The sequence below is a fragment of the Rattus norvegicus genome, chromosome 10 (genome assembly GCF_036323735.1).
Source record: "Rattus norvegicus strain BN/NHsdMcwi chromosome 10, GRCr8, whole genome shotgun sequence".
NCBI lineage: Eukaryota > Metazoa > Chordata > Mammalia > Rodentia > Muridae > Rattus > Rattus norvegicus.
Genome location: NC_086028.1, coordinates 81973185 through 81985704, shown reverse-complemented (window position 1 = coordinate 81985704; position 12520 = coordinate 81973185). Strand labels below are relative to the sequence as shown.

At 42.8% G+C, this 12520-nt stretch overlaps 1 protein-coding gene across 5 annotated transcripts in view; it reads right to left on the bottom strand.

Moving 5' to 3' along the window:
* Skap1 (src kinase associated phosphoprotein 1) overlaps positions 1–12520 on the bottom strand; it is a 307146-nt gene that overhangs the window by 243402 nt on the left and 51224 nt on the right. Inside the window, exon 1 of one of the 5 annotated variants that reach the window (XM_039085326.2) lies at positions 1948–5612. The exons of the other annotated variants lie outside the window; for them this stretch is intronic. The gene's annotated coding sequence lies outside the window, so the exon portion shown is untranslated. Of the gene's footprint in view, positions 1–1947; positions 5613–12520 lie in introns of those variants that run through there. 5 annotated transcript variants of the gene reach the window in all.

Below are 12520 nucleotides of genomic sequence, written 5' to 3'. Positions count from 1 at the left end.
ATTCATACAGTAAGAGAGTTTTGCTTTAAAAAACAGGAGCAAACCCAGCAAAAACACATGTACTTCCCACAGAGGACATTTTGTTTTTTTATTTTGTTTTGCTTTTGAGTCTGGCCCAGGGTAGCCTCAAACTCCCTAGGTAGCTGACGATGACCTTGAACTACTCATCTATCCCCCTGCCTCTGTTTCCAGGGTGATAGGATTGCTGGTGTGTACTACCTTACCAAGTCCTATGCTGCGCAAACCTAGGGCCTTCGTTCATGCTCGGCAGACACTCTACCAGCTGAACTGTACCCCAGGCCCAGGGAGCACTTCTAAAAGGAAACTATAAAATACCAGCACTGTCAACCCTCAAGAAAGGGCCCCAGCCTATCATCTGCGGGACACGTTTAAGGTCTTCATCTTGTCTTGTTACACATATCCTGTGGTTGGTCTGCATTGCAGTCTGGAGAGTTCTGCGCACTCCGGGAAGCATTTAGTTAAACCCAGCTGACATCACCTTCCAATTCTTAAACTCTGCTCTGGAAACAATTCCCTTTAAGCCGGAGAGTACAGCCAATCTGGAGCTAAATGTTTTAAACCAAGATATAAAGGAGGGGACAGGAGGAACAGCACATAAATGCACGCGCACATGGAGTTTATGTCTAGCCCAAAACCCTCTGAGAATTTCCTATCAGGCCTGTGCAGAGAGATAACAAACACTTCTTTAATCTTCTCTCTGAACCTTCAGCTTCTATAGGAAAGGGAAGCCATCACTCTTCCGCAATATCCACACTCAGCCTCACCAGGTCCATGCAAATGGAATTTGGAACTGGAGGAGAAAAAAAAAGGGCGCAAACAGCGTGAGCAGAAAGACAACGCTGTCCCACACTGATGGTGATCATTTTCACATTCAGGACGAGCAAACCCGTCTTCACATTCGGCTGGCCTGCAGAATAGTCTTTTCATTTTGCATGCAAAAAAATTGAATTACATGCATGGTTTGGGGCCGGAGAGATGGCTCGACAGTGAAGAGAGTAGGTTGCTCTTCCAAAAGACCCAGGTTCAATTCCCAGCATCCACATGGTGACTCACAACCATCTGTAACTCCAGTCCCAGGGAGCCAACACCCTCCTTTGGCCACTGCTGGTATCAGATATGCAAATGGTGCAAAGACCCAGACTTCTTCTTCCTTTCCCCCTCACCCGCCTCTGTGTGTATGTGTGTGTCTGTGTATCTGTGCGTCTGTCTGTCTCTCTCTCTGTCTCTCTCTGTCTCTCTCTCTCTCTCTCTCTCTCTCTCTCTCTGTGTGTGTGTGTGTGTGTGTGTGTGTGTGTGTGTGTGTGTGTACAGCCCAGGCTGACCTACAATTCACTATATTCCTCAGGCTTGGCTAATCTTGAACCTATGGAATCCTCTTGCCTGTGTGGGATTACAGGTGTGTACCCAGCAAGGCAATTCGCTTCTAAACAAACATTTTAATAAGAAACTGTAAATACGTCCTTCTAAATTGCCACCTTAATTCACAGGATACATTACTCGATCTCTGCTGAAAATGAAGCAATTGACTCAGAACCATTAGTTTGGGTCGAGGAGAAGCGGTCAGATTCTTGACCACACAGCCAAGCAATAAACGTGACCGGGTAATTAGCCAGATCCTGTTGCAAGAGGGAGACAAACAACTCTAAGTGCCCTAATATTGTTGAAACTACCTCAGAAGGAAAAATAACTCCATTTTCTAATTATAATAAAATAGCGTACAGACTCAGTACTTAACGTAGGCTAAACATTATGCTAGGCGTACACTTCACATATTTTATTTAATCTTTAGAGTAACCTTGAGAAGTCAGTATACTATTAACTTCTCATTTTAAAGCTATCTCTCCCTCCCCTGTTTCCCTTCTCAATGGTATGTGTCCTCAGACATGGATGGGGAGGTCAGCAGAAGTCTTGGGAGCCAGCTCTTACCTTCCCCTTTGATTGAAAGCAGGTCTCTTTTTTTTTTTTCTTTTTCACTCTGATGCAGACTCCAGACTAGGTGGCCCTCAAGCTTCCAGGCAATTCCTGTCTCTGTGCCCCATCTTCCCGTAGGAGTTCTGGCATTACAGCATCTAGCTCTTGGGATGCAGGCAGCCAAGCCCAGGTCTGCCAGTCTGTACAGCAAGCACTGGTGCCCACTGAGCTTCCTCCCCAGCATCTGTTATCTCCGTGTTACAGATGCAAACAAGACTCAGGAAGCCAAACATGTGACTAAGATGTCTGAGCCTTTAAGTGACAGAAGCGAGATTTGTATCCAATGCTAAGTGTTCTGGAGCCTAAGCTCTGGAATTTCGCATCTGCTGCTTTTTTAGAAGTTACGATGTAAAAGCAAATCCAGAGTTTAGGGGGAAGTTACAACTGCTCTGTAAGGGGGTAGGGGTCAGGGAGAGGGGTTGGAGGGATGTGTTAATGTTACAGGATGGTTAGATCGCCGGTATTCAGAGTCCGCAGTTGGTCTTCAGGGGACTCATAAACTCCCTAACACTGATGAAAAATAGTATAGGTTCTCTCTTGCCTTGGAGCAAACTCCATAATAGACCTCAGCTGTATCAGAGACTCCCTCATCTCCCTGCAGCCATCAAAATGCTAAGGTGGCAAAGGAGTGGGTTGGCATGGAAAGCCTTTGCTGTGCAAGCCTGGAAGCCACTGGATGTGGACACGTGTGTCTGTAACCTGGCGTGCCTACAGTGAGATGGGAGGAGGTGGAGACAGGAGAATTCGGGATGTTCTCAAGCAGGCTAGGCTTGGATATGCAGCCCAGTTAGAGAAACAACAAGAGGCCCTGTCACAAAAGTGAGGCAGAAGACAAGAATCAGCTCCAGAAAGTTGTCAGTGGCATGTACCTGCCTACACACACACACACACACACACACACACACACATAAAAATATCAAATAAATTTTTCAAATGATGAGCTGCATTGTGTTAGACACAAACAGGACTATACTGGCATTATAAAACTAGCAATCCAGAAAGGTCAACATATGGGATGCCACAAATTTAAAACATCTAGATGATTAGTCTTTTGCAACCGAAGCATTAAAAAATGTTATTTTACCTATGACTTGATGTAAGGCCTATCATGCCTTCCCTGCCTTGATAAGTCATCTGCCTGTTTGAATCTTTATTAATGACTTCATGATGTTCATATCTGAGTTTCATTCTTGTGAGGAAGCACCAGGCCTTTCTGAATGCGTAGGCTCTTTGAGAAACGCGTTGTCCAGAGAACTCGTGCTTCACATAAGCGTCTCTTCTGCCTGATGCCTGTATCGACACAGACCACAAAGACTAATGCTGGCTGAAGTATTGTTCTGGTATTAGAGATGGACTCTTAGGATCCAGGCTGACGTCTAGCTGGGCTGTGCGTCAATGGCGAGTTGATAAGACTAACAAAGCCCCTTGCAATTGATCTTGAACAATGAGCCATGTGGTAAAGACTAGGTTCATGCCCAAGGAAAGAGTTTTGCTGAACAGCGCTTAAGTCCGAACATCCAAGGTGTTTCCTTAACCTCACTTGGAAAAGCGCCCTTTGAGCTTTGACTTCTCTTTATACTGCCAGTGTCCCTCAACCACTGCAGAGCGAGCAAGTGGCAGAGGGTGATGTGGCCACTGACATCCAGGAGCCAGTGGAATTACCTGACGGAGCCATCAGAGGCCTAGGATCTGGATGCCAGCCTTAGACAAACAGCCAAAGCAAGGCCTGTGGTGGGGAGATGATGTGCTGTCTGCCCTAGTTTCTTCAGTGACAGTGAAAGTGCAAGAGCTTGTGCCTACCTGTAAGGAAATCTGAATCTTACCCAAAAGATATGGAGAGATGACAACTTGGAATATTGAATAGCAAGTAATGTGGTAACAATAGACATCATGCATCTAATTCAACCAACAGAAAGACCTGTCGTAAGAAGGTCCTGTGTTCTTTTGTGAAGAGTAATATTTATTTGCTTCTGAGTCTATATGTATAAGTATTAGAAATTCACCCCTAGAGGCTTAGTTTTTTAAAAAAAAAACCAAACTATTTTTAATAAGAGTTTTAAATGCTTTGATCCTCCCCCCCCCCCATTTCTAGACCAACATTTAAAGGTAGGAGAGAAAAGATAGTAAACAAGGAGATGTGGACCTGTTTAGAAGTAGTTTGGTGTGTGTGGTGGTGGTGGTGGGGTGGACTCCAGTCTCTGTTGTTAGGATATCAGCAGTCCAGTTCATTACTGTCAGGATACCAAACACTAATCAGCAGCAGTGGCACAATCCAGCAGAAACCTCCAGGCTTCCGCTGGAATCCAAGTCAGCGAAAACAACCAGGACCAGCCAGGATGCCAGGGGACGTTCTCTGCCATGCCTTTCTCAACTAATCAAAGATCAGCAAAGACTCCAGACCAACAAAGCGTTGCAGAGTTAGCCAAGCAAGGGTCCCATCACTGTCTGTTGAGTCCTATTTATACTCTCTCCAAATATCACATGTCTTCCCACAGGTCTTGCCTTAGCAAGACACCACGTGAGTCTACATCACATGACACAACCATCAATTTCCACTCCACACCCCAGACAACAACATAATGGCCTCCTATTTACAAAAGACCATGGTCACATTTAAACTCCCACTTAATAAACAAACAAGTGATATTATCAGATACTGACAATATGGCTCCCTCTGAACCTACCAATTTTAATACCATTCCTAGAAAATAAAAATGTTAAATAATACTCTGTTTCCCACTAGTCACCTGTAAACTTTTGCTACATGCAGTCACTGGCAGGTCAATCAAATACTACTGGGGGGGCGGGGTTGGCAAGATGGCTTAGTGGGTAAACGCACTTGCTGGACAGACATGACAACCTGAGTTCTGTCTGGGACTAATTCCTTACAAGGAAACCTCATTCATTTGCCCTCACAATCCCCATCCTCCATGCACATAAGAGACATCATGGGAGACACCGCCGGAACCTGAAGGAAACAGACCGGATAAACAGTTCTCTGCACCCAAATCCCGTGGGAGGGAGAGCTAAACCTTCAGAGAGGCAGACATGCCTGGGAAACCAGAAGAGACTGCACTCTGCACACACATCTCGGACGCCAGAGGAAAACACCAAACGACATCTGGAACCCTGGTGCACGGAAGCTCCAGGAAAGGGCGGCGCGGATCTTCCTGGTTGCTGCCTCTGCAGAGAGCTCTTGGGCAGCACCCCTCGAGCGAACTTGAGCCTCGGGACCACAGGTAAGACCAACTTTTCTGCTGCAAGTGACCTGCCTGGTGAACTCAAGACACAGGCCCACAGGAACAGCTGAAGACCTATAGAGAGGAAAAACTACACGCCCGAAAGCAGAACACTCTGTCCCCATAACTGGCTGAAAGAAAACAGGAAAACAGGTCTACAGCACTCCTGACACACAGGCCTATAAGACAGTCTAGCCACTGTCAGGAATAGCAGAACAAAGTAACACTAGAGATAATTTGATGGCGAGAGGCAAGCGCAGGAACCCAAGCAACAGAACCCAAGACTACATGGCATCATCGGAGCTCAATTCTCCCACCAAAACAAACATGGAATATCCAAACACACCAGAAAAACAAGATCTAGTTTCAAAATCATATTTGATCATGATGCTGGAGGACTTCAAGAAAGACGTGAAGAACTCCCTTAGAGAAACACAGGAAAACATTAATAAACAAGTAGAAGCCTACAGAGAGGAATCGCAAAAATCCCTGAAAGAATTCCAGGAAAACACAATCAAACAGTTGAAGGAATTAAAAATGGAAATAGAAGCAATCAAGAAAGAACACATGGAAACAACCCTGGATATAGAAAACCAAAAGAAGAGACAAGGAGCTGTAGATACAAGCTTCACCAACAGAATACAAGAGATGGAAGAGAGAATCTCAGGAGCAGAAGACTCCATAGAAATCATTGACTGTCAAAGATAATGTAAAGCAGAAAAAGCTACTGGTCCAAAACATACAGGAAATCCAGGACTCAATGAGAAGATCAAACCTAAGGATAATAGGTATAGAAGAGAGTGAAGACTCCCAGCTCAAAGGACCAGTAAATATCTTCAACAAAATCATAGAAGAAAACTTCCCTAACCTAAAAAAAGAGATACCCATAGGCATACAAGAAGCCTACAGAACTCCAAATAGATTGGACCAGAAAAGAAACACCTCCCGTCACATAATAGTCAAAACACCAAACGCACAAAATAAAGAAAGAATATTAAAAGCAGTAAGGGAAAAAGGTCAAGTAACATAAAAAGGCAGACCTATCAGAATCACACCAGACTTTTCGCCAGAAACTATGAAGGCCAGAAGATCCTGGACTGATGTCATACAGACCCTAAGAGAACACAAATGCCAGCCCAGGTTACTGTATCCTGCAAAACTCTCAATTAACATAGATGGAGAAACCAAGATATTCCATGACAAAACCAAATTTACACAATATCTTTCTACAAATCCAGCACTACAAAGGATAATAAATGGTAAAGCCCAACATAAGGAGGCAAGCTATACCCTAGAAGAAGCAAGAAACTAATCGTCTTGGCAACAAAACAAAGAGAAGAAAAGCACACAAACAACCTCACATCCAAATATAAATATAACAGGAAGCAATAATCACTATTCCTTAATATCTCTCAACATCAATGGCCTCAACTCCCCAATAAAAAGACATAGATTAACAAACTGGATACGCAACGAGGACCCTGCATTCTGCTGCCTACAGGAAACACACCTCAGAGACAAAGACAGACACTACCTCAGAGTGAAAGGCTAGAAAACAATTTTCCAAGCAAATGGTCAGAAGAAGCAAGCTGGAGTAGCCATTCTAATATCAAATAAAATCAATTTTCAACTAAAAGTCATCAAAAAAGATAAGGAAGGACACTTCATATTCATCAAAGGAAAAATCCACCAAGATGAACTCTCAATCCTAAATATCTATGCCCCAAATACAAGGGCACCTACATACGTAAAAGAAACCTTACTAAAGCTCAAAACACACATTGCACCTCACACAATAATAGTGGGAGATTTCAACACCCCACTCTCATCAATGGACAGATCATGGAAACAGAAATTAAACAGAGACGTAGACAGACTAAGAGAAGTCATGAGCCAAATGGACTTAACACATATTTATAGAACATTCTATCCTAAAGCAAAAGGATATACATTCTTCTCAGCTCCTCATGGTACTTTCTCCAAAATTGACCATATAATTGGTCAAAAAATGGGCCTCAACAGGTACAGAAAGATAGAAATAATCCCATGCGTGCTATCAGACCACCACGGCCTAAAACTGGTCTTCAATAACAATAAGGGAAGAATGCCCACATATACGTGGAAATTGAACAATGCTCTACTCAATGATAACCTGGTCAAGGAAGAAATAAAGAAAGAAATTAAAAACTTTTTAGACTTTAATGAAAATGAAGGTACAACATACCCAAACTTATGGGACACAATGAAAGCTGTGCTAAGAGGAAAACTCATAGCGCTGAGTGCCTGCAGAAAGAAACAGGAAAGAACATATGTCAGCAGCTTGACAGCACACCTAAAAGCTCTAGAACAAAAAGAAGCAAATACACCCAGGAGGAGTAGAAGGCAGGAAATAATCAAACTCAGAGCTGAAATCAACCAAGTAGAAACAAAAAGGACCATAGAAAGAATCAACAGAACCAAAAGTTGGTTCTTTGAGAAAATCAACAAGATAGATAAACCCTTAGCCAGACTAACGAGAGGACACAGAGAGTGTGTCCAAATTAACAAAATCAGAAATGAAAAGGGAGACATAACTACAGATTCAGAGGAAATTCAAAAAATCATCAGATCTTACTATAAAAGCCTATATTCAACAAAACTTGAAAATCTACAGGAAATGGACAATTTCCTTGACAGATACCAGGAACTGAAGTTAAATCAGGAACAAATAGACCAGTTAAACAACCCCATAACTCCTAAGGAAATAGAAGCAGTCATTAAAGGTCTCCCAACCAAAAAGAGTCCAGGTCCAGACCGGTTTAGTGCAGAATTCTATCAAACCTTCATAGAAGACCTCATACCAATATTATCCAAACTATTCCACAAAATTGAAACAGATGGATCACTCCCGAATTCCTTCTATGAAGCCACAATTACTCTTATACCTAAACCACACAAAGACCCAACAAAGAAAGAGAACTTCAGACCAATTTCCCTTATGAATATTGATGCAAAAATACTCAATAAAATTCTGGCAAACCGAATCCAAGAGCATATCAAAACAATCATCCACCATGATCAAGTAGGCTTCATCCCAGGCATGCGGGGATGGTTTAATATACGGAAAACCATCAACGTGATCCATTATATAAACAAACTGAAAGAACAAAACCACATGATCATTTCATTAGATGCTGAGAAAGCATTTGACAAAATTCAACACCCCTTCATGATAAAAGTCCTGGAAAGAATAGGAATTCAAGGCCCATACCTAAACATAGTAAAAGCCATATACAGCAAACCAGTTGCTAACATTAAAGTAAATGGAGAGAAACTTGAAGCAATCCCACTAAAATCAGGGACTAGACAAGGCTGCCCACTCTCTCCCTACTTATTCAATATAGTTCTTGAAGTTCTAGCCAGAGCAATCAGACAACAAAAGGAGGTCAAGGGGATACAGATCGGAAAAGAAGAAGTCAAAATATCACTATTTGCAGATGATATGATAGTTTATTTAAGTGATCCCAAAAGTTCCACCAGAGAACTACTAAAGCTGATAAACAACTTCAGCAAAGTGGCTGGGTATACAATTAACTCAAATAAATCAGTAGCCTTCCTCTACACAAAAGAGAAAGAAGCCGAGAAAGAAATTAGGGAAACGACACCCTTCATAATAGACCCAAATAATATAAAGTACCTCGGTGTGACTTTAACCAAGCAAGTAAAAGATGTGTACAATAAGAACTTCAAGACTCTGAAGAAAGAAATTGAAGAAGACCTCAGAAGATGGAAAGATATCCCATGCTCATGGATTGGCAGGATTAATATAGTAAAAATGGCCATTTTACCAAAAGCAATCTACAGATTCAATGCAATCCCCATCAAAATACCAATCCAATTCTTCAAAGAGTTAGACAGAACAATTTGCAAATTCATCTGAAATAACAAAAAACCCAGGATAGCTAAAACTATCCTCAACAATAAAAGGACTTCAGGGGGAATCACTATCCCTGAACTCAAGCAGTATTACAGAGCAATAGTGATAAAAACTGCATGGTATTGGTACAGAGACAGACAGATAGACCAATGGAATAGAATTGAAGACCCAGAAATGAACCCACACACCTATGGTCACTTGATTTTTGACAAAGGAGCCAAAACCATCCAATGGAAAAAAGATAGCATTTTCAGCAAATGGTGCTGGTTCAACTGGAGGTCAACATGTAGAAGAATGCAGATCGATCCATGCTTATCACCCTGTACAAAGCTTAAGTCCAAGTGGATCAAGGACCTCCACATCAAACCAGACACACTCAAACTAATAGAAGAAAAACTAGGGAAGCATCTGGAACACATAGGCACTGGAAAAAATTTCCTGAACAAAACACCAATGGCTTATGCTCTAAGATCAAGAATCGACAAATGGGATCTCATAAAACTGCAAAGCTTCTGTAAGGCAAAGGACACTGTGGTTAGGACAAAACGGCAACCAACAGATTGGGAAAAGATCTTTACCAATCCTACAACAGATAGAGGCCTTATATCCAAAATATACAAAGAACTCAAGAAGTTAGACCGCAGGGAGACAAATAACCCTATTAAAAAATGGGGTTCAGAGCTAAACAAAGAATTCACAGCTGAGGAATGCCGAATGGCTGAGAAACACCTAAAGAAATGTTCAACATCTTTAGTCATAAGGGAAATGCAAATCAAAACAACCCTGAGATTTCACCTCACACCAGTGAGAATGGCTAAGATCAAAAACTCAGGTGACGGCAGATGCTGGCGAGGATGCGGAGAAAGAGGAACACTCCTCCATTGTTGGTGGGATTGCAGACTGGTACAACCATTCTGGAAATCAGTCTGGAGGTTCCTCAGAAAATTGGACATTGAACTGCCTGAGGATCCAGCTATACCTCTCTTGGGCATATACCCAAAAGATGCCCCAACATATAAAAAAGACATGTGCTCCACTATGTTCATCGCAGCCTTATTTATAATAGCCAGAAGCTGGAAAGAACCCAGATGCCCTTCAACAGAGGAATGGATACAGAAAATATGGTACATCTACACAATGGAATATTACTCAGCTATCAAAAACAACGACTTTATGAAATTCGTAGGCAAATGGTTGGAACTGGAAAATATCATCCTGAGTGAGCTAACCCAATCACAGAAAGACATACATGGTATGCACTCATTGATAAGTGGCTATTAGCCCAAATGCTTGAATTACCCTAGATGCCTAGAACAAATGAAACTCAAGACGGATGATCAAAATGTGAATGCTTCACTCCTTCTTTAAAAGGGGAACAAGAATACCCTTGGCAGGGAAGAGAGAGGCAAAGATTAAAACAGAGACTGAAGGAACACCCATTCAGAGCCTGCCCCACATGTGGCCCATACATATATAGCCACCCAATTAGACAAGATGGATGAAGCAAAGAAGTGCAGGCCGACAGGAGCCGGATGTAGATCGCTCCTGAGAGACACAGCCAGAATACAGCAAATACAGAGGCGAATGCCAGCAGCAAACCACTGAACTGAGAATAGGACCCCCGTTGAAGGAATCAGAGAAAGAACTGGAAGAGCTTGAAGGGGCTCGAGACCCCATATGTACAACAATGCCAAGCAACCAGAGCTTCCAGGGACTAAGCCACTACCTAAAGACTATACATGGACTGACCCTAGACTCTAACCTCATAGATAGCAATGAATATCCTAGTAAGAGCACCAGTGGAAGGGGAAGCCCTGGGTCCTGCTAAGACTGAACCCCCAGTGAACTAGACTGTTGGGGGGGAGGGCGGCAATGGGGGGGGGTTGGGAGGGGAACACCCATAGGGAAGGGGAGGTGGAGGGGGATGTTTGCCCGGAAACCGGGAAAGGGAATAACACTCGAAATGTATATAAGAAATACTCAAGTTAATAAAAAAAAAAAAGAGAGAGAGAGAGAGACATGCATGTAAGAGAAATTTAACTCACCGAAGTAACAAAAGAACCCCCGCTTACCCCCTAATGCTAACTGGATACAATGTGACAAAATTAAAGACAACATCAGGCCAGAATTTATTTTTTTCCCTTCTCCTTAAAGAGAAAACAGAATCACTAAAAGCGGTAACTGTTGTAGGCTTGTCCTTCAGGGTGAGATGCTGTCTGTTAAGGTGATTTCTGTCAGGGATGTTCAATGTGCTTTGCAAGCTAAGGAGCTTGGAGCAGGTATGAAGCTAGTTGAGAAAGAGTAAAAAGGCCGGAGATTGATTAAAGACGGACTACAGGCAGATGGCAGAGAAAAGTTCAAGATGCCTTCCTGGTTCCAAGCCTGGGCTCTAGAACAACAAGGGGTGGGTACATATGCCATGCTCCAGCTGACTGTCACATTTTAAACTTCATCTCTGTGAGTTTTGTCATCGTCGCTGGTTGGAGACTTTATTTCTGCCAACCACCTGGACACCTTGTTATGAATAAACCTTGTAGATGCCACCTTGAGATGCCAGCCCCAAACTCACTAGACTTTACAGGTGTGAGGACCTCCAAGACCATTTAACTTAGCCCTCACTTCACAGATGGGGAAGTGATATATGCAGGAGCTGTCCTGCACTACAGGATTGGACTTACTGACTTCCCTGCTTAGGGAGCTCCCCTGCTCATGGAGGCCAAAAGAGGTGGCTCCCCCTAGAGTAGGAGGTAGAGGTGTCTGGGAGCCACCTGATGTGGGTGCTGGGAATCCAGCTGTGGACCTCTGGAAGAGCAGTGTATGCTTTTAACCACCAAGCCATCCACAGTGCCCCCCACCTCATGAATTTACAACTCCACACTATGTAGCCACCTTACCTTATCTTGTGAAGAACTGAGAGGCAGGTTTAAAAATGGGCTGTTTGTTTGCAAATGAAACCTTTTCTATGAAAATGGCTTCAAGTCTTTAGGTGCAAACACTTCTTCCTAGCATGCTAGGAAACAATGCTTCCTAGCATTTTTCTTGTTTGAACTGTTACTATTTGCCTGATGGCAACCATTACACACAAAAAAGTTCCAACTTCAAGTTTTTGTGACTCCTCTAGGCAATCCACATGTGGCTCTCACTCTGTCTTAGGTTATGAACGCTGAGTTCATTCTTTCCATAACCATGAGGTTAATAAATGTCTTCTACGTGCCAGGAATTTTGTGAGGGACACACACACACACACCACTGTGTCTAAGAGTCAAACTATGTGCCAGTTGTATGACTGATCCAACCAAAATGATAAAAAAAAAAACAAAAACAAAACAAAAAAAACAAAAACCAGGGGCCCAGAAGAGCCCAGGCCTGGATA